Below are 26,844 nucleotides of genomic sequence, written 5' to 3' on the forward strand. Positions count from 1 at the left end.
GAAATTAAACCTGCATCCACCACTTCTACAAGCCTCTGAGTGAAGAAGTTCCCCCATCACATTCCCCCTAAACCCTTAACCCATGACCTCTATTTGTAGTCCCACCCAACCTCAGTGGAAAGTGCCTGCTTGCATTTGCCCTATCTATACCCCTCATAATTTTATATACCTCCATCAAATCTCCCCTCATTCTCCCAGGGAGAATAGGGTTCCTCATTTTCTTGTATAACTCTGGGTTCCCTGCCCCAGCAATTCCCTATAATCCAAGGATTCAGCTGTTGCCAACTCTCTGTGTAGTTCCCGCCACCTTTTCAGTAACCTCCTTGTCAAACCTTCTTTTCAGCCAAGAACAAGTGTTGTTGTTTGAATTTCCAGCATCTGCAGATTTCCTCGTGTTTGCTTCTTTTCAGCCATTGTCTTTGCATTATCACCACAATGCTCTCCCTTTCCCACACTCCCGTTTGATAGACATTATTTATTTTCCTGCTGAGGGGAAAGCATGTGGGGAATTATCCTGACTAGGATAGATGAAAATAGAAGCAGGAGTAGGACCCCCAACCATCCAGGCCTGCTCTGCTGTTCAATATGATCAAGCATGATCCAGTCTGCATCCTTCTCTCTAGTACGAGTTCCCCCATTCCCAGATTTTTCAAAAATACACTCAGTGGCCCCTTTATTAGTTATACATGCTTGTGAATACAAATACCTAATTAGCCAATGGTCTGGCAGCAACACAATGCATAAAAGCATGCGGACACAGTCAAGAGGTTCAGTTGCTGTTCAGACCAAACATCAGAACGGGGAAGAAATGTGATCTAAGTGACTTGGACCATCGAATGATTGTTGGTGCCAGATGGGGTGGTTTGAGTATCTCAGAAACTGCTGATCTCCTGGGATTTTTACGCATGGCAGTCTCTAGAGTTTACAGAGAATAGTGCAAGAAACAAAAAGCCATCCAGTGAGCAGCAGTTCTGTGGGTGAAAATGCCTTGTTAATGAGAGATGTTAGGGGAGAATGGTCAGAGTGGTTCAAGCTGACAGGAAGGTGACAGTAACTCAAATACAGTAACCATCTGTTACAATAGTTGTGTGCAGAAGAGCACACAACCTGTAAAACATTGAAGTGGATGGGCTACAGCAGCAGAAGACCATGAACATATACAGTGCACTCAGTGGCCACTTTAATAGTTACAGGAATATATATGCACTTCCTCTTTAGAGATCCAGCTTCCACAAACCTCCAGGGTAGAGATTTCCAGAGATTCCCCATCCTCTACGAGAAGTTCTTGCACACCCCAGTTTTAAACGTTGGTACGCTATTTAGGAGAAATCTCACCAAGGTTACATTACTTGCTTTCACTCATGTGGTCATTTTTCCTGGATGGGAATACTGCCATCCGATTCCTAAATGGACATTGAACCAGTGAACACTGCCTCACTTTTTAAATATATATTATTTCTGTTTTAGCACGATTTTTAATCTATTCAATATACATATACTATAATTGATTTACTTATTTATTTATCATTATTTTTTTCTTTCTTCTATATTGTGTATTGCCTTGAATTGCTGCTGCTAAGTTAACAAATTTCACAACATATGCTGGTGATAGTAAACTTGATTCTGATTTATTTTTGTCAGTTTATTTGCATTATTGCAAAAAGAACAAATAAAGGACGCTATTTACAACTTAAAATAGTATTTCCTGTAATAGTACATGATCCTTTATTTGAACCCTTCTCAACATAGCACTGACCCCCTGAAAGTGACCTTTGTATAAAATATTCCAAATACGGTCTCTCCGGCAACCTTTGCAAGTATAGAGACGAGCTGTAATTGCTGATTTATGCACAACGCTCCAGAATGATAGCTGAAGTTAGAAACTCTTGCCTTTAAGTTTCTTATTTTAAAATAAAATTTCTGATCTGAATAATGAGAATCCTATTTTTTGAAAATAAACAATTTGCCATGTGGGAGTTATTTGAAATAATACTTGGGAAATCACAGAGAAAGCACTTCTCCTGAAATGGCCAAAGCTCTGCAGAGCATTGGACTTGATGTAAAAACATTTGCCTGTTGGTCCTCTAGACTATTTGCTTTCTCCAGACCACAAATGCAGTTGAAAGCACACATGTTCATCCCCCTTCCCTTCTCTATTTACCCCTATCCCTTCCTCCTTCTTCCATTCCCCTCTCTGGCTCCTGTCTTACCTCCTCTCTTCTCACCAGCCTGCAACCTCTCCCTGGTGCCCCTTCTCCTTCCCTTTCTCCCTTGACCTACTCTACTCTCCTATTGGATTCTTCCTTCTACAGCCCTTTTCTGCCTATCACCTCCCAGGTTCTCACTTCATCCCCCACCCACCTACCTTCACCCATCATATTCCAGCTTGCACCCTTTCCCCTCTCCTCAATTTCTTATTCTAGCTTCTTCCTCCTTCCTTTCCAGTCCTGTTGAAGGGTCTCAACCCAAGACATCTACTGGTTAATCCTTTCCATTGATGCTCTGTGACCTGCTGAGTACCTCTTGCATTGTGTGTGTGTTGCTCTGAATTTCCAGCATCAGCAAAATCTCTTATTTATCCCATGCACCTGGACATTCCTTACCAATACAAAGCTTCACAAATCTTGTTCCTGAATGTGGACCATCACAGATAGTATTACTGACAGGAATCCTGCTTCACACGTACATACATGTACATGTGAATATCAGGATAAGGGCGGGTATGGCTCAGCTATGGAGCTCTTGCAGCTGAGCACCTATTTAATTACTTACTCATATGCTGAAGATTGCTATTTTTGGCAAGGCCGCAATTATTAATCATTCTTGAGAGTTTACAAAGCGGTTTGGTAATGTAGAGCTAGTTCAGTAACCATATTGTTGGTTTAATCACATATAGGCTTGATCTGGTTAGAATGGCAGATTTGTTTCCCTTGAGGACATTAGTGAATCTTAAGGGCTTTTAATCACAATCTGGTGGTTTCATGGTCACAGTTAATGTAATTAAAATTAATTAATTTTCATTAGCTGTTGCAGTCAGATTTGAACTCATAACCATACCCTTGCCAGCTGATCATTGACACGGGTTACCTGGAGGCCACATACCCAAATGCGGATGCCAGCAAGGAGTGACTGCCTTCAGGATGGGAATAGAGAAACCAGAGCTTCATAACTGTGAAGCCATCTTGCTGATATGCTCTGCATGTTTTTATTTTAGCAATTGATATTTCTAATATCCAAAATCAAACTGTGAGCACAATAAAGCAGCAGACTTTGCTATTGCATGGATGTTTGAGGTTTGCATTTCATTCTGTGTCTGTTTTAAAGTTTCACTTCTTCAAGGCCTCCTCGTATTTGAGTTGCTGCACTTTAGGTTAAGATTTTCCACCTAACAATTAGACAAAATAACACAAAAAAAATTGCAGGCAGGATTTGACCACTCAGCCCATCGAGCATGTCCTTTCGCTCAATACGATCATGGTTGAGCTGCTCTGACCCTCAGCTCTTCCTTTGTACCAGATTCCCATAGCGATCAATTGAGAATCGGGTTTAGTATCTCTGGTGTATGTCATGAAATTTGCTGTTTTGTGGCAGTCGTACAATGGAATACATAATAATAAAAAACTATAAATTACATCAAGTATATATAAAAATTAAATTAAGTAAGTAGTGCAAAAGAGAAAATAAGTACTGAGGTAAGTACTGAGATAGTGTTCACGGATTCATTGTCCATCCAGAAATCTGATGGTGGAGGTGACAAAGCTGTTCCTGAATCATTGAGTGTAAGTCGTCAGACTCCTGTACCTCTTTCTTGACGGTAACAACGAGAAGAGGGCATGTCCTGTTAGGGTCCTTAATGATGGATGTCACCTTTCTGAGGTGTCCTCAATGCAGAGGAAGCTAGGGCCCATGATAGAACTGGCTGAGTTCACAACTTTCTGTAGTTTTTTTCTAACCCTTTGCAGTGGCCCCTCCATACCAAATGGTGATCGAACCAGTTTGGATGCTCTCCACAATACATCTGTAGAAATTTGCAAATATCTTTGGTGATATAACAAGCCTGCTCAAACTCCTAATGAAATATAGCTGCTGTCATGCCTTCTTTGCAATTGCATTGATATGTTGGACCCAGGATAGATCTTCAGAGATGTTTACAACCAGGAGCTTGAAGCTGTTTACCCTTTCACTTCTGACCCCTTAACGAGGACAGATGTGTGTTCCCTCGACTTCCCCTTTCTGAACTCCACAATTAATTCCTGGGTCTCAATGACCTTAAGTGCAAGGTTGCAACAGCACTCAAAAAGCTGATCTGTCTCACTCCTGTATGCTTCCTCATCACCAATTCCGAAATTCTGCCAACAACAGTTGTGTCATTGGCAAATATGTAGATGGTGTCTGAGCTGTGCATAATCACATAGTCGTGGGTGTAGAGAGAGTAGAGCAGTAGGATAAGCACGCATCCTTGAGGTGCTCCAGAGTTGATTGTCAGTGAGGAGGAGTTGTTCATTCCAGTCCATACAGACTATGGTTTCCCAGTGAGGAAGTCAAGGATCCATTTGCAGACGGAGGTGCAGAGGCCCAGGTTTTGGAGCCGTTGATTAGAACTGAGGGTATGATTGTGTTGAAATCTGAGATGGAATCAGCAAATAGCAGCCTGATGTAGGTATTACTATTGTCCAGGTGATCCAAGGCCAATTGGAGAGCCAGTGAGATTACATCCGCTGTAGACCTATTTTGGCAATAGACAAATTGCTTAGGTGGGAGTTAATTCTAGACATGACCAACCTCTCAAAGCTGTTCATCACAGTAGATATGATTGCTACTGGACAAAAGTCATTGAGGCCAGTCACCCTGCTCTTCTTGGGCACTGCGATGATTGCTGCCCCTTTGAAGTAGTTGGGAACCTTCAGCTGCAGCTGGGAGAGATTGACGGTGCCCTTGTACACTCCTGCCAGTTGGTTGGCACAGGCTTTCAGAGCCTTACCAGGTACACCATCAGGGCCCGACATCTTGCGATGGTTTACTCTCTTGAAAGATGTTTTGATGTCTGCCTACGAGACAAAAATCACAGGGTCATCAGATGCCGCAGAGATTTGCACAAGTGTAGTTTTATTCTCCCTTTCAAAGTGTACATAAAAGCTGTTGAGCTCATCTGGGAATGAAACATAACAGCCATTCATGATGTCAGGTTTCACTTTGTCAGAAGTAATGGCCTACAAACCCTGCCAGAGCAGACATGCTCCAATTCCATCTCGAACTTCAATCAGGATTGCGGTTTTTATTTGCTCTTAAAGTCGCCTTCTGTAGTCGTACCTGGATTTCTTGTATATTTCTGAATCACCGGACTAGAATGTCATAGATCCGGCCCTCAGCAGACTGTGAGCCTACTGGTTCATCCACAACTTTCGGGAGTTCAGGTATGTCCAGTACACACTCATCCACCCAGGTCTTGATGGAGTTGGTGACAACTGTGGCGTATTCATTCAGATTGGAAGATGAATCCATGAATATTGTCCAGTCTGTCAACTCAAAGCAACCCTGTAACCGTGCCTCTGCCTCCCTTGACCACATCTTCCTCACCATTGGTGCTGCGGTCCTTAGTCTCTGCCTACGTGCTGGGAGCAGGAGAGCAGCCAGGTGATCAGACTTTCCAAAGTGTGGGCATGGGATGGCACGGTAAGCATTCTTGATATAATGGTGATCAAGTGTGTTTCACAGGTGATATGTTGTTGGCAATTTTTCAGATACTTCTTCAAGCTGACCTGTTTGAAATCTCTCGCGATGATACGGAGTTTATGACAGGTTTAGTATCTCTGACATATGTCATGCAATCTGTTGTTTTATGGCAGCAGTGCTGTGCAATACGTAACAAACCTAGAAATTATAACGTGTGTAATTAAATTAAGTAAGAAGTTCAAAAATAGTGAGGTAGTGTTCATGGATTGGTTCATTGTTTGTTCAGAAATCTGATGGCAGAGGGGAAGAAACTGTTCCTAAAACATTGAGTGTGTGTCTTCAGGCTCATCTACCTCTGGTAGTAATAAGAAGAGGGCACACCCTCAATGATGGATGCTGCCATTTGAAGATGTCCTCGATGCTGGAGAGGTTAGTGCCCTACATAGAGCCAGGCAAGTTTATAACCCATGGCAGCTTTTTCCCGATCCAGTGGCCTCTCCATGATGGTGGCGATGCCAACAGTTGGAATGGTTTCCGCAGACATTTACTAGAGTCTTTGGTGGCACGCCAAGTCTCTTCAAACTCCTAATGAAGTATCGCTGCTGGCATGTCTCCTTTGTAATGGCATCAATATGTTGGACCCAGGATAGATCTCCAGAGATTTCAACACCCAGGAGTTTGAAACTGCTCACTCCTGGCACTTTAAGCCCTTCACCCTTTCACCTACATGTACATGCAATATATAAAATGTATATCTGAGTTATAAATATAAATCTAAGTTGAAACATCACCATGGGCACACATACCTAGGGTATCAATACCATGAAAATCAACTTCCTGCAAGAGTAGCACAGTACATGACAAATATAAACTTATTAACATAAATTATACATAATTCACATGAGAGTATAAACAAAAATTAACATAATAACATTGAGCAAGTTAAGGGAAATAGAGTCTGAGGCAGAATTAAAATTCTAAAGGTCATTTCAGAAGCTATTGGCATTGGAGAAGAAGCAATTGTTGAACTTTGAGCTGTTGGTTTTCAGCCTCCTGTACCTCCTGCCTGATGGCAGCAATGAGAGATGGACATTACCTGTGTGGTGGGGTGTAGTAATGATGGATGTTGCTTTCCTGATACAGTACTGTGCGAAAGTCTTAGGCATACATATATAGCTAGGGTGCCCAAGAATTTTACACAGTACTGTGTATTGGTTAAAATAGGAAGGTGGTTGGGAAACAGAAATAAGAGTACCTAGCTTTGTAATAGCTGAGTGGTATTATGTTATTTGGTTACTGGAAAGACATATAATATACACTGTGCAAAAGTTTTAGGCACCCTAACTAACATAATTCTGTATAGAAATTCCAGGCGATGTAAAACAGGTCCCTCAATCACATCTTTTTGTTTCCTTCAGTCACGAGCAAGACCGAGCACAAGAGTTTCTGCCGATGCTGGAAATGTTGAGCAGCGCACACAACACAAGAATTCTATATATTCACACAGTACTGTACATCGCCTCTTGAAGATGTCTTTGATGGTGGGGAGAGCTGTACTCATGATGGACCTGGATGAACCTGCCATTCTCTTTAGCCTCTATAGTGTTTCTATGCATTGGTGTTTCCATACCAGGCAGTAATGCAACCATTCATGAATTCTTTCCATTTGAACCACGGTGAAGGTTGATCTCAGTCCGAAATGTCAGTTGATTATTCCCCTCCATCGATGCTGCCTTACTTGTTGAGTCCCAGCATTTTGTGTGTGCTGCTCGAGATTTCCAGCATCGGCAGAAGCTCTTGTGTTCTATCTTGCTCGTGACTGAAGGAAACAAGAAGTAGCTGACCTATTTTACATCTCCTGGAATGTCTATAAATAGCTCAGAATTATGTTAGGAATTTCCAGCACTTTCACATTTATGTAAGAAAAGAATGATTCACTCAGACACTTCCATCCTAACAGTGATTTATACCAGAGATGCGGACACGGATATAAGATTTCTTACCTACTGGAATTTAGGAATGTGATTTTGTCAGTACATTTATCACACTTTGACACACGCAGTCAGCAAGAATGGGTGGACTTTGTGGTCTGATTTTAATTGGGATTATATTTGCATGCTGGATTTCCTTTAATGTTTTTGAGTCAGTAGTGAAGGGAAAGTGAGTTGCTGGTTCTTAATTTCGCCTGAACAGAGATGTTGCATAATTTTTCACTAATGCTTTGACCTTAAGCAAAATAGTGAAATGACTTCTATCTTTCAGAGTCAGAAATAGATTTATTATTACTGGCATATTGTTGTGAAATTTGTTGTTTTGCAGCAGCAGTACAGTGCAAGACGTAAAATATATGTCACAATAATAAATATAAATAAGTAGTGCAAAAAATTGAGTGAAGATAGTGAGGTAGTGTTTATGGGTTCATGGGCTGTTCAGAAATCTGATGGCGGAGGGGAAGAAGCTCTTCCTAACTTGTTGAGTCTCTGTCTTCAGGCTCCTGTACTTCCTCTCTGATGGTAGTAGCTGGAAGAAAGCATGCCCCTGATAGTGAGAGTCTTTAATGATCAATGCTGATGGATGGCTTTGAGGCACCGCCTCCTGAAGATGATGGATGCTTTCGAGGAACTACCTCTTGAAGATATCCTCGATGGTGGGGAAGGTTGTGCCTGTAAGAGAGCTGGCTAAGTCTACAATCCTTCACAGCCCCTGCTGATCCGGCACTCTGGAGCCTCCATACCGGACTGTGATGTAACCAGTCACTACATCTATAAATAGTTATGAGAGTCTTCGGTTACATACCAAAACTCCGCAAACTCTTCATAAGGTAGAGCTGTTGGCGTACCTTTTTGATGATTACGTCAACGTGTTAAACCCAGGACAGATCACCAGAGGTGTTGACGCCTCAAGAACTCAAAGCTGCTCATCCTTTCTACCACTGACCCCTCAGGGCTGGGATATGTTCTTCTGACTTCCCCATTCTGACGTAAGAAAATCCTCTACTTGAGCTCAAATGTGTGGTATCGCAAATTGGAGAGAATCTGCAGATGCTGGAAATCCAAATGTGTGGTAGAGGCTGAGAAATAGGATTGCAATGGTGAAGTGAAAAAAAAACCAACCACAGACACCACCTCTTTGAACACAAAGTCGACAGCTTGGCAATCCATTCTCACATGTGGTTTTGACACCTGTATGATGTCTGAAACCTCTAAGTATAGTAAATTGGCACAGCTTCTCCACTTATATTTTTAAATTGTGCTAAATGTTCATAAAATTGCACCGGTTCAACAAAGTGAGTACAATTGTGGTAAATCACATTTATTTAATATTGTCACATCAAACAGAAGGACAATTGGGTTCCTTCAATAAGTGCAAATGTTTAGTTGATCTTTCTGCAGGAGAATCAGCAGTGAAGGGGTGATGATAGCCTCCCACAGAAGTCTAGCCAACCTTGTGCATTCGCCACAACTTCTGGCGATGGCAATGGTTGCTGTATCCTTCTGAAAAACCTTCTTATAATATACAAGGTAGCACACTGATGTAGCCAGTGAAGCCCTGGCCTCATAGAGGCAGAAATGCTGCCCTTGGGTCCTGCCTGTGCAGAGTTGCATGCTGTCCCTGTGGCTGTGGGAGTTTTTTTCTTGAGTTTCCCTGGTTTCTGTCCGCACTGCAAAAATGTATTGGTTGCTAGGTTGAAACCACTGTAAATTCCCTTGAGTGTGAAGATGAGTGTCAGAATCTGGGGTGAGATGATGAGAATTTGGGCGAATACATGATAATTATTTTTTAGAACACCTTTGGAGCATTTAGTGGGTGAAGAGCCGGCTTCCATAGTGCATCTTCCTATCACTCCATCAGGATTACACCACTGGCAGAAAGTAGCCAAGAAGCCAGTTCAGTAAATCATTTCACTTTCATTCAGACAGGGTTAAAGTTCATCGAGTGTAAAGGCAATGAAATAGTGCATGGGAACCTTATCTAAGGTCACTAAGATAAATGAAGGCTGGTTATTTTGAGTCATATGTTAGTTCCTTATATACGCTGAAGCTTGGCCAACATTAGGAGCATGGAAGAACCTCTGCCAGAATGTCAACATCCATTGTTTCATGCAGAGAAGTGGCATTTACTTTAAACATGCATAGCTCCTGCTGAATGAACACAACCCTCCATCACCCCACCAAGCAAACTGTACTGTACAGATAGCCTACAAATCTGAGCAACTTCCTCTTGTAGATACCTCCTCCTTCACATTTGGATCTACTCTTTCAGAGCCAACAAATTCTGGATGTGCACAATTAAATGAGGTTTAGTGAAATGGCAGGGAAGACATTTCTGGCACATTTTGCAGATCTCCTTCCTCTGAGTCAGACTCAAAACAGCAGAGACCTAACCAGCTATCAGTACTCCTCTCAGTGGGAGCCTGCTTTATCTCTTGACCCTCTGCTTACTTATTTTTGTTTTAGTAATTTATTTTTTATTGAAGTTCATCATCAAACATTTCCATAAGATGTATTTACTGTACATATATATCATATATTCATATTTGCCACAAATCTCCACATAATATTTATCTGAGGTATACACTTATAGAGAAAAGAGGAAAGAAAGAACAAGCGAAAGGAGAAAACTATGTACAAGTAGGGAGTAATCTTTTTTTACAAGATATTCTTGTATATTACAAGATATACAAGATTTGTGAGAATAAAATCAAGTCTATGAGGCATTATGTAGTTAAACCATTTTTCCCAGTATGAATCAAATTGTTCCAACTTATGATTAACAGAAGCTGTTATTTTCTCCATTTTGTAAATGTCCATTGTAATTTCCATCTATGCATTTAAAGTTGGGCTCTCCTGTGATAACCATTTCCTGGTAAGAGTCTTTTTACCAGCCACTAGCAGTATATTCATTCAATATTTATCTCTTTTCAACCATTCTTGAGGTATATACCCAGAATATATGGTCTTACTTTCTAAGGGTATTTCACATTTAAAAATGTCTTGTAGGGTATTGTGTATCCCCCTCCAATAGTCTTTGATAATGGGACAATCCCAGAAAATATGAAAATGATTTGCATTTTGATTTCCACAATTTCTCCAGCAAACAAGGAAGTTACTATCAGAATGGGATTTCTGAGAGGGTGTAATAAAATATCTTATCAAGTTTTTCCATCCAAACTCCCTCCATTTCTGTGAACTGGTACACTTCCATTGATATCTCCATATAATTGTCCATTCTTCCTCAGATATAATTATCCCTCCTTCCTTCTCCCATTTTGTTTTAATGTATGAAGTTGAATGTGTTTTAAGATTTGACAACTCCTTATACACGTTTGAAATGATTCTACTACCGTTATCTGAATTATATGCTTTTCTAAATAGCTCTATCAAACATGTGTTTGCCTTGGTTACATTTTTAACTCTCCTATTAACATACGGTCGCATCTGCAAATACCAACAAAAGTCTTGTTTTTCTAATACATGTTTCTATTTAAGCATTTCAAAACTGAACAGTTTTATTAAATTGCAAAGAACTGTTATTCCTTTAGCTGTCCAGTCCTTAAATCTAGCATCCAGTTTATTCGGTGTACAATCCAAGTCATATGCATACCATTTAAGAATTGCAATATCTCCCTCTAGTTTATATTCTTTTATAATAGTTTTCTATATTTTAAGAGTCGATTTCACCCATGGGTTATCAATGGTATTTATGTAGCTTTGTAGGTTGTTATCAGCCAAAATTGCCTGTATGGAGATGGAAAGTATCCTCTCTTCAATATTTTTCCATTGAGCGTCATATGACAGGTTACACCAGCATATCACAGCTCTCAACTGTGCTGCAAAATAATAATCTCTAAGAGAAGGTAGGCCCCATCCCCCCTTTTCCTTTGCTAATTGCAAAGTTTTGAGAGGAACTCTAGGCTTTTTACCTTGCCATATATATCTTGATAACATTTTATTCCATTCGTTGAATTGATTTTGGTTACTCTCTATTGGTAGGGTCTGAAAGAGATATAATCGTCTGGGCAATATATTCATTTTAATGGATTCAATCCTTAAACTGAGACTAAAAAAAGTAATTAGGTTCCATCTTATTATATCTTCCTTAATTTTTTTTATATATAGGCGGATAATTGCATTCTGATAATTTTGCCATATCTTTTGGCATAATGATGTCCAAATATTTCAAAGACTCTGTTTGCCATGCCCAGGGATATCTACTTTCAATTTCTGTTGGTGGGCTATAATTATATGAGAGTAATAGGGTTTTTATCTATGTTGATCTTGTATCCTGATAGTTGACCATATTGTTAAAAGGATTGCATCAACTTAGGTAAAGAGTATGTTGGTTGCCCTAGTTAGATCAAAATGTCATTTGCGTAACAGGCCAATTTATGCTCTGTCCGTTTAATAGTAATTCCCTGATATCTTCATTTTGTCTGATGTATTAAGCAAATGGCTCCAGATATAATGTGAAGAGTAGCGGTGACCATGCACAACCGACCCTCTGCTTACTTTCTAACATGGTGGCTCTTCACAGAAGTAAATAAGACTCCTGTACCTTTGAGTTATTTATAGCCACTGTTGTGACTTTGGAGCCAAGAACAACAGTCTCTGAGCAATTTGTTTAATTTGTAAACTAGTTACTGCAAAGCTGGAACTAGCTCTGAATGTTAGAACAATCATTAGCTCATTTTGAAAATAAAAAGATTATGCATATATTTCGAATGCTAATCCAGCATATGCAGCAACTCCTTATAATCAAGGAGTTCTTAGTTCGGTTAAATCTGTTCTGTTCTGCTACCTTATTTAGTATGTCTAAATGTCTGCTTTATTCCTTGGGGACAGGAGAATTCATTGCCACCATAGGAGTGTAATGCAACTGTGGGTGCGGTTTAGGTTCCTGGCCCAATTGGATTGAATTTACATAGGAAATCAAAATATTTGGAAATTGGCTTCAGACATGGCCCATGACATAAACACGCCACTTTCTCACATCTTGATACACTTGCAGTAAGCCTCAGGACACAAACATGTTGGATTGTCTTGGGGGTGGGAGTAGAGAAAAAGCATGGTTTGAAGCTGGAATTTCCTTCAAAGCAACGAATTATTCTGAAGATTGGTGCGAAATTTATGACTGGAGTAGTTGCCTCCATATTTGGTTTTATCAATAACCTGGTGTGGGAGCATGACAGCAGTTCTAAATAGAGTGACAGAGTTGTAGAGTCGTACAGAACAGAATTAGATCCTTAGGTCCAATTTGTTCATTCTGACTGCAAAGCTCAATTACTCTCATCTGCACGTGACCCATATCTGTCTATTCCTTTCCTATCCACGTACCTATCTAAATGCTTAAGTACTCTGATTTTTCCTGCTCCTCTGGCAGCTCGTGGCCAATACTACCACCTGCTCTATGGAAAAACTTGCCCCCTAGATCTTTAAGTATTTCCACTCTTATCTTAATTTAGATAGATAGATAGATAGATAGATACTTTATTCATCCCCATGGGGAAATTCAACTTTTTTTACAATGTCCCATACACTTGTTGTAACAAAACTAATTACATACAATACTTAACTCAGTAAAAAAATATGATATGCATCTAAATCACTATCTCAAAAAGCATTAATAATAGCTTTTAAAAAGTTCTTAAGTCCTGGCGGTTGAATTGTAAAGCCTAATGGCATTGGGGAGTATTGACCTCTTCATCCTGTCTGAGGAGCATTGCATCGATAGTAACCTGTCGCTGAAACTGCTTCTCTGTCTCTGGATGGTGCTATGTAGAGGATGTTCAGAGTTTTCCATAATTGACTGTAGCCTACTCAGCGCCCTTCGCTCAGCTACCGATGTTAAACTCTCCAGTTAAATTCATGTCTTCTAGCCTCCCCTACCTTTTGAAAAAGACTGTAATTGGGACCCAATATATGCCCCTCAAAATGTTACAGACTTTTGTGAGGTCACCCCTCAGTATCTGATATCACAATGAGAACAATCCCAGCCTGTTCAATCTCTCCCTGTAACTAAATCCCTCCATTCCAGGGAACGTTACAGTGAATCTCTTCTGCACTTTCTCTAACACTACCACATCCTTTCTATTGTGTTGTAACTGGAACTGAGCGCAGTGCTCCAAATGTGACTTAACCAACGTCTTAGCACAGCAGCAACATGATGTCCCAAAACTAATCTTTAATGTGCCTACCTAAGAAGTGAAACTGGTTAAGTTCCTTCTTCACTACGTTGTCCAAATGTGTCACCACTTAAAGGGAACTACAGACTTGCACCCCCAAGTTCTCCCTGTATATCAGTGCTTCTTATTTTCCTATTGTTTTCAGTGCAGGTCTGTCCAGTATCAGACATATTAGTGTGTGAAGTTCCATCTGCTCAGAATGAGGCTTAATATCACTGGTATATGTCATGAAATTTGTTGTCTTTGCGGCAGCAGTACAATACAATACATAATAATAGAAAAAATCTGTGAATTACAGTAAATATATATATTCAGTAATTGGATGGCAGAGGGGATGAAGATGTTTCTGAATTGTTAAGTGTCTGCCTCAGGCTTCTGTTCCTCCTACCTGATGGTAGCAATAAAAGCAAGGCACATCCTGGGTGGTGGGGATCCTTAACGATGGACGCTGCCTTTTTGAGGCATCACTCCTTGAAGATGTTGTGGATACTACAGAGGCTAGTGACCATGATGGAGCTGATTAAGTTTACAACTCTCTGCAGCTTATTACCAGATGGTAATAAGCTCCATACCAGATGGTGATGCAGCCAGTCAGAATACTCTCCACGGTATATCTGTAGAAAATTGCGAGTGTTTTTGGTGACATACCACATCTCCTCAAACTCCTAATGAAATATAGCCACGTTGTAGCTGCATTGGGTCCAGGTTAGATCCTCAGAGATATTGACACCCAGAAACTTGAAATTGCTCACTCATCCACCTCTGATCCCTCTAAAAGGACTGGAGTGTGTTTGTTTGTCTACCCTTTCTGAAGTCCACAATCATGTGAATTCAATTAACCTTATTACTTACACCCTTCACATACATGAAGAGTAAATCTTTACATCTCTGTCTAAATGTGCAATGTGCAATTTATAGTAATTTGTAATAAATAGTACGCTCTTTGGTCTTACTGACCTTGAGTGCAAGTCTGGTGCTGTGATACAATAGACAGTAGACAGTAGGTGCAGGAGTAGGCCATTCAGCCCTTCTAGCCAGCACCGCCATTCACTGTGATCATGGCTGATCATACACAATCAGTATCCCGTTCCTGCCCTCTCCCCATATCCCTTGACCTTGCTATCTATAAGAGCTCTATCTAACTCTCTCTTGAATGCATCCAGAGACTTGGCCTCCACTGCCTTCTGGGGCAGAGCATTCCACATATCCACCACTCTCTGGGTGAAAAAGTTTTTCCGCATCTCTGTTCTAAATGGCCTACCCCTTATTCTTAAACTGTGGCCTCTAGTTCTGGACTCGCCCATCAGCGGGAACATGCTTCCTGCCTCCAGCGTGTCCAATCCCTTAATAATCTTAGCTAGTTGACACCACTCAACTAGCTGATACATCGTGCTCCTGTAGGGCCTCTCATCACCATCTGAAATTCTGCCAACAGTAGTTGTATCATCAGCATATCTACCACTCTGCCCAACTTTCCAGCTGAACTGTAACCCCCTGTATCCTGTATCATGAGTATCTACAGTACCACAAATCTTTATAACATAGGCAAACATAATTATGAGGCCACAAATATTCTCATCCAAAATATGTATATTTATGACAAACAACATAGGTTCCAACACCCTTCACTGTGGTATACCACTATTTACAGACTTACAGCCAGAAAAACAGCTCTCTTTCACAACCCATTTTGGATCCTGTTTGCCAAAGCACCTTGAACCTCATGTGCTGCCTTCACCACCCAACTGTGTGAGACATTGCAAAAAGCCTTGCTCAGGTCCACGAATGCCATGTCTACCACTTAATTTTCTCAGTCACCTTCTCAAGAAATTTGGTTAGATTTGTAAGGCAGGATTTCTCATGCACAAGGCAAATATTTCTGTTTCTTTGCCTTTCCTCAATCCATGGCTACAAGGAGTTTGGGAGTGAGAAAGAAAATGTTTTGAAAGCAGTTGCAAAATGCAGTTCTTGTATGGATGAGGCAGTTCAAACAAGATGGAGGAAAATGGTGAGCAAGGGAGAAAGCCACTTAAAATTACCAACAAAAGTGTTCTGATATAAAGAAGCCAGAGACATCACTTAGATCTCCCATGATATTATGGCACCATTTATAATTGGTGCACTGATTACTCACTCATTCATTCATTCATTTGTTTATTTATTTGAATACGGCACGAAATGGGCCCTTCCAGCCCTTCGAAACGCACCGCCCAGCAATCCCCCGATTTAATCCTAGCCTAATCATGGGACAATTTACAGTGGCCAATTTACCTACCGCCTGGAATATCTTTGGACTGTGGGGGAAACCGGAGCACCCAGAGGAAGCCCATATGGTCACGGGGAGAACACACAACCTCTTTACAGGGAATTGAACCTCTGTCGCCTGTACTGTAAAGTGTTGTGCTAAACTCCACGCTACCATCCCATCCCATTCCCTTTGAGTGAATGTGGGAGGAACTGGATGAAGAGAGACTGATATTTATAATCTACCATCTTGGTACACTAGTGCTGTGACATTACTTGCTTTCCTGTGATTTTACAACGATAGTCTCCTGAAGTTGTCCCATGGTTCTTTCACTTGGACAAAGGAACAGGAAGATGCCATTCTACCTCTCGAGCATGTTCTGCCATTTAGTTAACCCCATCACTGATCTCACCTCCATTCATCCTTTCTGGTGCTTTAACCCCTAATATCCTTGTCCAACGTAAATTATATAAGCCCCAGTGTAGACATTTTCAATCCAGAAAGTTTCACAGCTTTTGGAGAGGGGTTTTGTGTGGAAATCCACTAAAGAATTGACCTGTTCCGGATACCATAACCTGAGGAAATCTTTTTTTCCTTCTAAACCATCTCAGATCCTTTAAATGTCAAACACCTCCAGGTGGTCACCTCCTGGACCTTCTGTTTCCAAGGGAACACAACCCATAAGTATTTCACAGTGACCTTCCTGTGTGCTCACGGATACTGAACACCAGCAAATTCTTTGATCACAGGGAGCATCCAGCTGAGTTAAATCTCACTCCTATTCAACATTCACAGGAACTTTTCACCACAGATTATTGATCTGTTGATTATTGATTATTATTGATTAATAATTATTGATTATTTTCTCTGTGGGCTTGCTTTATTTATTCTCCTGACTCTTGTAGTTAAGGCATCTCAACTGTTACTCTGGCAATTGCCCAGATTAAGGATAAAGTTCAGAATTTCAATACTTTGTGTGTTTTAGTGTTACAGTGATATGTATATTCTGGGGCTACATGCATTGGCACCAATATCCAAGGTGAAATCTGAAATGGTTAACATCAGTAATATCCTCAGTGGCCATTTCCTTAGGAACATCTGTACACCTGCTTGTAAGCGCACGTATCTAATCCGCCAATCATATGACATAGCCAAGAGATTCAGTTGTTGTTAACTTCAGACTAAACATTAGAATGGGGAAGAAATGAGATCTAAGTGGCTTTGACTATGGTGTTAGACTGGGTTACTTGAGTATCTCAGAATCTGCTGATCTCATGCTTAACAGTCTGTAGAGTTTACAGACAACGGTACAAAAGAAACAAACACATCCAAGGAGTGGCAGTCCTGTGGATGAAAACATCTTGTTAATGAGAGAGGTCAGAGGAGAATGGCCAGACTGGTTCAAGAAGACAGGAAGGCAACAATAACTCAAATAACCACGCATTACAACAGTGGTGTGCAGATTGTAATACTACCAAGCAAAGATCAATTAAAAATTAAACACAGCTTTTCTGAATGTTCAAGATCTAGACAAATAGATGATGTCCCATGAGAGACATCAGCTTTCATTAACATAATTGAAAGTGAGAAGTTATATTGATTACATCTACTCCTTAATAATTGGAAATAGTTGCTTTGTGCTCAGCATTAACAGATCGACAGTGAAAGGCCAGAATGTTTTATCGAATTTTCCAAGGGGAATAATTTCCTAACCTCTCAACTTTTGTCTCTGTCAACCAAACAATTTTAAAACAGTCTGTCATTGCCTGAGTCATGCTGATAAATGTCAACACTGGGCCTGTGTTTCGAGGCAGTTATGGGTTTAGTCAAAGGTCTTGACATATGAGGAACATAAACTTCAGAAAAGCAGCAGCTTTAAATTTTGTAATGAAGGAAAAGAGGAAATAGCTGATCTTTAGTGTCGAACAAATTATAAGCAATATTATGACATTCCATTTTCACGGCAAACATATCCCTTTTGGCTGTGAATCAGAAAGCTACTGCTTCACACTCCTTACAGAGCATGAACACACAACCTAGACTGATGCTTCAGTCTGGTGTTGAGAGAGGGGGAGGTATTAAGTCGAAGCCTTGTCAATCTGGTAGAGTCACCATAAAAGGCCTTTTGGCACAGTTTGATGATAAGCAGGAAGTTTTCCAAGTTATCATTTCACTTTCAATTAGTGCTATGTTTTGAAACTTCGAAACATTAAATCAATTCAAAGAAAGATACGGAGTCCAGGGATATGGGTCTAGCTCGAGTTTACTTTAAGCCAAGCATGCGTGTATCACATGGTAGCGTGATGATGTATGTAATTCACGTATTCATGAATTATTTAAGCGAACAGGAATGCTTAACCAACCAATATATATACAAGATTACTCAAATATTATTGAAATAGTCAATACACAGCACTCCTCCCTGATTAGCTGTAAACTTCAACTTAAAAGTGAATGCATCTCAACTATATACACAGTATACTAACTATATACGAAAAGCAGACATCCACAGCATAGTCAATTTTTAAATTGTCCCATTCAGGCCTAACGATTTAATCACTGTGGAGTATTCTTCCTTTTGTGGGAGAATATATTTCCTGACAAGGGGCAACACATTCTTGCCATAAAGGGAGTACAGAGAAGGTTCACCAGATTGATTCCTGGGATGGCAGGACTCTCATATGAAGAAAGACTGGATCGACTAGGCTTATACTCACTGGAATTTAGAAGATTGAGGGGGGATCTTATTGAAACGTACAAAATTCTAAAGGGATTGGACAGGCTAGATGCAGGAAGATTGTTTCCGATGTTGGGGAAGTCCAGAACGAGGGGTCGCAGTTTAAGGATAAAGGGGAAGCCTTTTAGGACCGAGATGAGGAAAAACTTCTTCACACAGAGAGTGGTGAATCTGTGGAATTCTCTGCCACAGGAAACAGTTGAGGCTGGTTCATTGGCTATATTTAAGAGGAAGTTAGATATGGCCTTTGTGGCTAAAGGGATCAGGAGGTATGGAGAGAAAGCAGGTACAGGGTTCTGAGTTGGATGATCAGCCATGATCATACTGAATGGTGGTGCAGGCTCGAAGGGCCGAATGGCCTACTCCTGCACCTATTTTCTATGTTTCTATGAATCAATCGGGTTGGCAGGTGAGAGATGTGGCTGTCAAGTCATCTCACGTTCTGGGGTCTCCACCACGGTAGTTGTAGGAGTTGACTCTGAGACAGAAGGGAGTGGCTCTGATAGCGGTAGCCAACTTTCTTCTCTGTCAGCCGACTCTTCTCTCCTCAAGTGATCGATGTGTCGACTCCAGATGACATCAGACTCAATCTTCACTGTGTAGGAGAATGGTCCCGTCCCGTCCTCAGTCTTTCCGAGTATCCATTTTTGATCACCACTGTAGCCTCGTGCCAAGACTGTTTGTCCAGGAGTGGAACATCAAACCTCCTTGTTTGGGGAGCCTTCAAACCGTCTCAGCTGTTCCTCCTGCATCCTCCTTCTGAGATTGGGTTTGAGGAGACCCGAGCTTTAATGTAAGTGATGACTCAGGACCTGCATAGCTGGTGAGTGTTAATTATGGAGTGCATTGCCTTACAATATGCAAGGAGGAAATTGGTAAGATATCAGTTGAGTGTTAGTGTAGTGTGTTCTGCAGACATTGCTTGCAGTGCATTCTTTAGACTTTGGACAAACCTTTCTACCAAGCTCTTTATAGTTGGATGGTATGTCTTTTTCCATTCATTTTTGGGAATGATTGAAACTGCTCCACCACAAACTGTGGTCCTTTGTCACTGACTAAGTGTTCTGGAACACCAGTTCTTGAGAAGAGGCTTCTCACCTGATCAACAGTATGTGAGGCTGTAGAGGAGGCTATTGGGAACACTTCTGGCCACTCTGTAGCTGCATCCACTACTACCAAGAAATTTGCTGCCAAGCGGTCTGGCAAAGTCCACATGAATCCTCTGCCAGGGCAGTTCAAGCCATTCCCAGGGATGGAGAAGCGCTGCTCTTGGCATCTTCTGGATGTATTGGCATCCCAAACTGTACGTGGCAAGCTGTTCAATCTGCTGATCTATCCCAGGACACCAAACAAAGTTTCGAGCCAACACTTCATTTTAACCCTGCCTAGATGACCAGCATGTAGCTCTTCCAACACTTCAGCTCTCAGCTTCGATGGTACAACTACTCAACAAAAGGCAACTCCCAAAAGGCAAGTTCATCCTGGCGCAGGTAAAAACGAGGGAAGTGGGATTTCTGCTGCACCTTCCAGCCATTTTGATGGCCGTGTAGACCTGAGCCGGTGTAGGGTCTTTTCTGGTTTGGCTTTGGATCATCTCTGCTGGAACAGGCTATCGATTTGCGTAAGGGAGAATATGTCAAAAGGAGAGTCTTTTTCAATAATTTGTTTCTGGAATTTCCTTTTCCAAGAGTAAACGGGACAATGTATCAACATTTCCATGATTAGTCATCGTCTTGAATTCAGTTTTGTAACTGTCGACTGTACTGACCTTGGAAGCAGCTGTTGTGCTTTTAGCTGTATCAGGCTGAAGTGAGAATATTTAATCAGATTCATTGAGAGTTCTGCTGCTACACGAGTTGCCCCTAGGTGCCCCGGGTACCAGCCTACAAAGCACCCAGGACATCTTCAGGGAGCGGTGTCTCTGAAAGGCAGTGTTCATTATTAAGGACCTCCAGCACCCAGGGCATGCCCTTTTCTCACTGTTACCATCAGGTAGGAGGTACAGAAGCCTGAAGGCACACACTCAGTGATTCAGGAACAGCTTCTTCCCCTCTGCCATCCGATTCCTAAATGGACATTAAACCCTAGAGCACTAACTCACTTTTTTAATATATATTTTTCTGTCTTTTGCACGATTTTTAATCTATTCAATATACATATACTGTAATTGGTTTCCTTACTTATTTTTTTCATCTATATTATGTATTACATTGAACTGCTGCTGCTAAGTTAGCGAATTTCACAACACATGCTGGTGATTATAAACCTGATTCTGATTCTGAACTGTGTCCACCAAGAAACGGAGCCCATCTCTGTATTTGTGCTGCTGCTGTTAGTGGAACACACTTCCGTGGATTGAAAATGGACACTTAACGACTGATGATCAGTAATGAAGGTAAACTCTCTCCCATACAAGTACTAGTTGAAATGTTTTGTGTCCAAAGCCAGTCTCAAGGCCTCTCTGTCAATCGGTACATGTTTTTTCTCTGCAGCGGTAAGGGAACGTGATGCAAAGGCTATGAGACGTTCACTTCCATCACTCATCAATGTGACATGACTGCACCTATACCATAAGGTGACACTTCACAGGCAAGCCGCACTGGACGACATGGATCATAATGTGTCAATACAGTGTCGGCCATCACCATTTCCTTTATCTTTTTGAAAGGCACTGCACACTGCTTCATCTGTTACCATTTCTCCCTGATCCACAGTAATGATTTCAAGGAGTGGAGCACAGTAGCCAGGTTTGGCAGGAAGCTGTCATAGTAATTGAAAAACCGTTAAAAGGACCACAACTGTGACACATCCTTCGGCCTTGGGGCATCCACCATTGCTTGAATTTTCCCAATGCATTTGTCTAATCCTTGTGTGTCAATCATGTGACCGCAGTAAGTGATACTTGGTTTAAAGAATTCACACTTGTCGTGTCGTGCTCTGAGCCCACAATCTTCTAATCATTTTGAACACTGTCTTAAGGTTTAGGAGATGCTTCTTGTCATCCTTAACCAGGTAACACTGAGTGCCAGGGCAGCCTTGCAGAACCTTGTCCATAGCTTTCAGCCAGAGTGCAGGTGCAGATTCCACTCCAGAAATCAGAATATTATAGTGATAAAGCCTTTTGTGAGTGTTTATGGTGAGAAACACTTTGGACTCTTCCTCCATCTCCACCTACAAGTAGGCCTCAGCTAGGTCCACTTTCCCTCCAGAAAGGGTTGCAAAGATATCTCCTATCCTGGTAGAGGACATTGATCTACTTTCAGTACTGAATTGATGGTAACCTTAAAATCACCACAGATCCTGACAAACCCAGATTTCTTGGCTACTGGGACTACTGGCGTTGCCCATGGGCTCCACTCAACCTTGGAAAGAATTCCTTCAGCCTCCATGCGATCTAGCTCACAGATGGTATAAGGAACTGAAATGGCTTTGCAAAACTTGGGTGTGGCATTTTCATTTCACGCTATTTTCGCCTTGATGCATTTGAGTTTTCCAGCATTGTCTTTGAACGCCGTTGAGGCATCATTTCGTATCTTTCTTAATTGACTTTAATTGGCTTCATAGCAAATTGTGACTGGATCTCTAGTTGTCTCAGCCAATCACACCTCCCACAATGCTGCTCTTTCTGTTTTTACCATATACAAGCTCAATGTGGCTTGTTAGTTGTTGTATTTCACTATTATGAGTGTCATTCTCACAGGAGTAATCTTTTCTCCAGTATAAGCTCTTAGTTGGATTTCTGCAGGCTTCAGTTCAGTATCTGTGAAATACCGTACAAACTCATATTGTGGAATGACTGAAACAGCTGACCAGGGTCTAATTCTATTTTAATTAATTTGCTGTCCACTTCTGGCATAAGCCATATTGCTTGTCTCTTGTTAATTTTTACACTGTAAACCTCAAGGCTACGCAATCCTGTGTCACTCTTATTATGATCAGATTTTTCATCAGCAGCACGCAGATAAGTGCTGCTTTTGAAATTGCAACTTGCCTTTTTAGCATCTTCGCTTCCCTGTGCAGTCCATTTATTTTTGTCTGCCTGGCATGCCCTTTGTATGTGACCTACCTTGTTGTATTTTCTGCCGGTTTCACCTTTAAATCTGCATTGGTTTGGAGTATGTGAGCCCCTGCCACAACGGTAACACAGTTTGTTTGAGCAGGCTAGTTTCTGTTCAGATGCTGCAGTTGTGTTCATGCTCACTTTCAATCCTGACTGCAACCCTGTCTGCGGTATCCATTGTACTTCTGTATTATATTGACTATCCTGTTGTACATAATACTTATTATAAATTATTATAATTACACATTGCACATTTAGACAGAGAAGTAACGTAAAGATTTTTACTCCTCACGTATATGAAGGATGTAAGAAATAAAGTCAATTTGGTTGAAACGGTGATTTCTACTGCTCATTTGAATGTAAGCCGTGCTTCAGTTAGGAGCCATTTTTGAATGTTTTCTTTTACGATCCTACAAACTGAGCAACCTCTCAGTGTATCATTAGGACCATTAGCGAGCTGACAACGCTCAGGCAATCTCTTTAATTCAGCCACTCATACTGAAATGGACTCACCTTACGAAACCTGAAGTGTTCTGTGATCAACAATGGTTTTGGTTCTAGGTGTCCCTACATCACTTTACAATAGCACCAAAGCTCATTTCTGATGGCTTGGTTGGAGCAGTTAAACATCGAAACATGCTGTCTGCCTTTAAACCCAGTGCACTCAGCAAAATTGACATTCACCTCACTGGCTATTTCATTTGCTTCAAAATAATGTTCCAATAGTTCAGTATACATGAGCTAATTATCTGTTGGGTAATCAAACTCGTTAATCTAGCCTTTTCTGATTTATTTAATGATAATTATCATCAGGTGCTTCAAGAACCCTCAATTCTTCCATTTGCGGCCTTTTTTAAACTTGGTGACTCTGCACTTGCTGGGCTGTTTCATTTAAATCTGAATGTTCCTCACGGTGTTTTTTTTTAGTTTGAATGTGTTCTGCTTTAACAGGTTGGTAGCTGTCTCGGGTTCATTTTAAAATGCCTCATCACCAGTGTTAGGTTTTGTAACTTCAAAACACTAAACTAATTCAAAAATTGCTACCGAGTCCAGGAATACAGGTCTAGTTCAAGTTTACGCTAAGCGAGGCATACGTGTATCACACGGTGATGCCATGACATATGGAATTCACGTATTTATACATATAATCTGTAATGAATTATTTAAATGAACAGGAGTGCTTAATCACGTGTGTGTGTGTGTGTGTGTGTGTGTACAAGATCACTCAAATATTATTGAAATATTAAATACACACCAATTAGCACTATCAAGGGCCGGCTGGTGGCGCAGTGGCATCAGCGCTGGACTCCGGAGCAAAGGCTCCCGAGTTCGAATCCAACTCGGGCCATCCCTGAGCGCGCTGTCCATCTGTGCCGGGTTGAGCGTCGAGCTAACCACCCGGCCTCGTAAAAAATACAGGGGTCATTCATATCGTGACCCAGTTAATCCGAAAGGAGACCAATCCTGACACCACGTGCCACCACAAAGAATGGCTGACTGTCTGGTGCGACACGCTAAAAAAAAAGCACTATCAAAATTGGAAAAGGCTGGCTGTGCACAGCAACTCAATTCATAGGTACAGTATAGTTTGGAAAGGCAGGGCGTCATGTTTTAGCTGTGTATTTTTCGAATACTGGAGACACAAATGACTCTAGACGCTGGAAGATGGATCACAAGCAATCTGCTGGAAGGACTCAAATCACAAAAATACAACAGCAGATGCTGTGGACCCTTCCTGATGAAGGGTCTTGGCCCGAAACGTTGGCTACTCTTTTCTCACGGATGCTGCCTGACTTGCTGAGTTCTTCCAGCGTTGTGTACGTATGCTGGAAGGACTCGGTGGGTGAAGCAGCATTTGTGGGTGAAAAGTAATTGTCAGTATTTTGAGTTGAAACCCTGCATCGGGGCTTTAGAATGTAGAATGGTGCAGCTCAGTAAGTAGGTTGGTCTAAATATACCCCTTTTATGGACTCTCTATTGGGACTCTTCATCTCATGTTCTTGATATTTATTGGTTATTTATTATCATTATATACTAGTCATGCACTTTTGTAGAAGAAATGAAAGGGCTGACTATTTTCTAAGTGGAGAGAAAATACCTTTGAGGTGCAAAGGGACTTGGGAGTCCTTGTGCAGGATTCCCTAAAGGTCAATTTACAGATTGCTGTGAGGAAGTTATATCCAAATTTGCACTTATTTCAAGAGGACTAGGATATAAAAGCAAGGATGTATTGTTGAGACTGGTGAGGCCTCACTTGGGAGTATTGTGAGCAGTTTTGGGCCCTTTGTCTTTGAAAGGATGTGCTGGAACTGGAAAGGGTTTGAAGGAGATTCACAAAAATTATATGAAGAGCATTTGATGGCTCTGGTCCTGTATTCATTTGAATTCAGAAGGATGAGAGGTGACCTAATTGAAACCTATCAAATGGTGAAATGCCTTGATAGAGCGGATGTGGAGAGAATGTTTCCTATGGTGGGAGAGTCTAAACCAGAGGACACAGCTGCAGAATAGAGGGGCATCTTTTTGGAACGGAGATGAAGAGAAATTTCTTTAGCCAGAGAGTGGTGAATCTGTGGAATTCTTTACCACAGGCAGCTGTGGAGGCCAAGTCTTTATGTATATTTAAGGCAGAGTTTGATAGGTTCTTTGATTGGTCAGGGCTGGACAGGGTACAGGGGGAAGACAGGAAATTGGGGCTGAGAGGGAAAATGGATCAGCCATGATGAAATGGCGGAGCAGACTCTATTGGAGTATAAAAGTATAAATCCTAAGACTACTATTTGCTATGCATGTACCCAATTTGGTAGGAGAATGAAATCCTAAAAATGTAGAAGACAATGGTATGTTAATGAGAGGTAGCTAAGAGATGTAGATTAGAACATGATTAAGTCAATTGGTGGAAACAATGGTGGCAAGATGTATGTGTGGTACGTGTGATACGCAACTATAGACCGATTACATATGCTAATGCAACTGGACCAGGAGATTGCTATGAAAAATGCTGTGTCCGACTAGCTCAATGACTGTCTCAGCTTTGATTTGCAAATTAAAGTTTAACCCTTCTTGAAGAATCTTCTGCGTCTCTTGGTCATTTGTGAGGCACGAGAAACCACGACAAAAACTCATTGGGCCAAATGGCCTAATTCTGCTCCTGTATCTTATGGTCTTACATCTTTTCTTTTGCACTTGCACAGTTTGTTGTCTATTGCACGTTGGTTGTTTGTCTGCTCTTTTGGGTGTGGCCTTTCATTAATTCTGTTATGGTTTTTGGACCGACTGAGCATGGCCGCAAAAAAAAAGGATCTTAAAGTTGTATGTGGTGACATGTATGTACTTGGTTAATAAATTTACTTTGAACTTGAACCAGTCTAACCACGACTGGTCTAATTTGCTCGCTAAGTTTCAGAAATGATCTAGCAATTCCCATTCCCTCCAAAGCCCTTGCGGCCCGCGGACGGATTCTTTGTGGAATTTGAGCCTGAAACTTAACCACTTCTGTTTGGTTTACATCAAGTGGCACTCAGTGTCATGCCAGCTTTCAAAACAACGGAGGAAGTCATCAGGCACATACTACTCAAGGCCCAGGCAAGTTTATTTGGGCTAAATTTGTTGCCTTCCAAGCAAGGCTTAAACATCTGAAAAACTTTTCTTTCCAGCAGTTTCAGATTTCCTGTTTTTTTTTCTTTTTCTTTTTATTATACCAGCAAAAGCCGGCAAACCAGTTTTAGGAAGATTAACTGCTTGCATGTTGCACTTGCTGCTGGAGGAATCTTGGCTGCTACTTGCAGCCAGACCAGTGATTGTATCCCACGTGTAACAGACTTGGTGGGGGGTGGGGGGGGGGGGGGTGACGGTACAGGAGCTTGTGCATTTCAGATCCCCTGCTGCGTTAGTGCAGATTTCTCATTGGTCACTCATTATTCGACACAGTATTTGTGAGTAAGAAG

The 26,844-nt window shown here is 41.2% G+C and overlaps 1 protein-coding gene across 1 annotated transcript in view; it reads left to right on the forward strand.

The window, feature by feature from the left end:
- Nucleotides 1–26,844, forward strand: part of LOC140726959 (rho guanine nucleotide exchange factor 17-like) — a 474,355-nt gene that overhangs the window by 144,596 nt on the left and 302,915 nt on the right. The window lies entirely within an intron of this gene.

Source organism: Hemitrygon akajei, chromosome 4 (assembly GCF_048418815.1).
Source record: "Hemitrygon akajei chromosome 4, sHemAka1.3, whole genome shotgun sequence".
NCBI lineage: Eukaryota > Metazoa > Chordata > Chondrichthyes > Myliobatiformes > Dasyatidae > Hemitrygon > Hemitrygon akajei.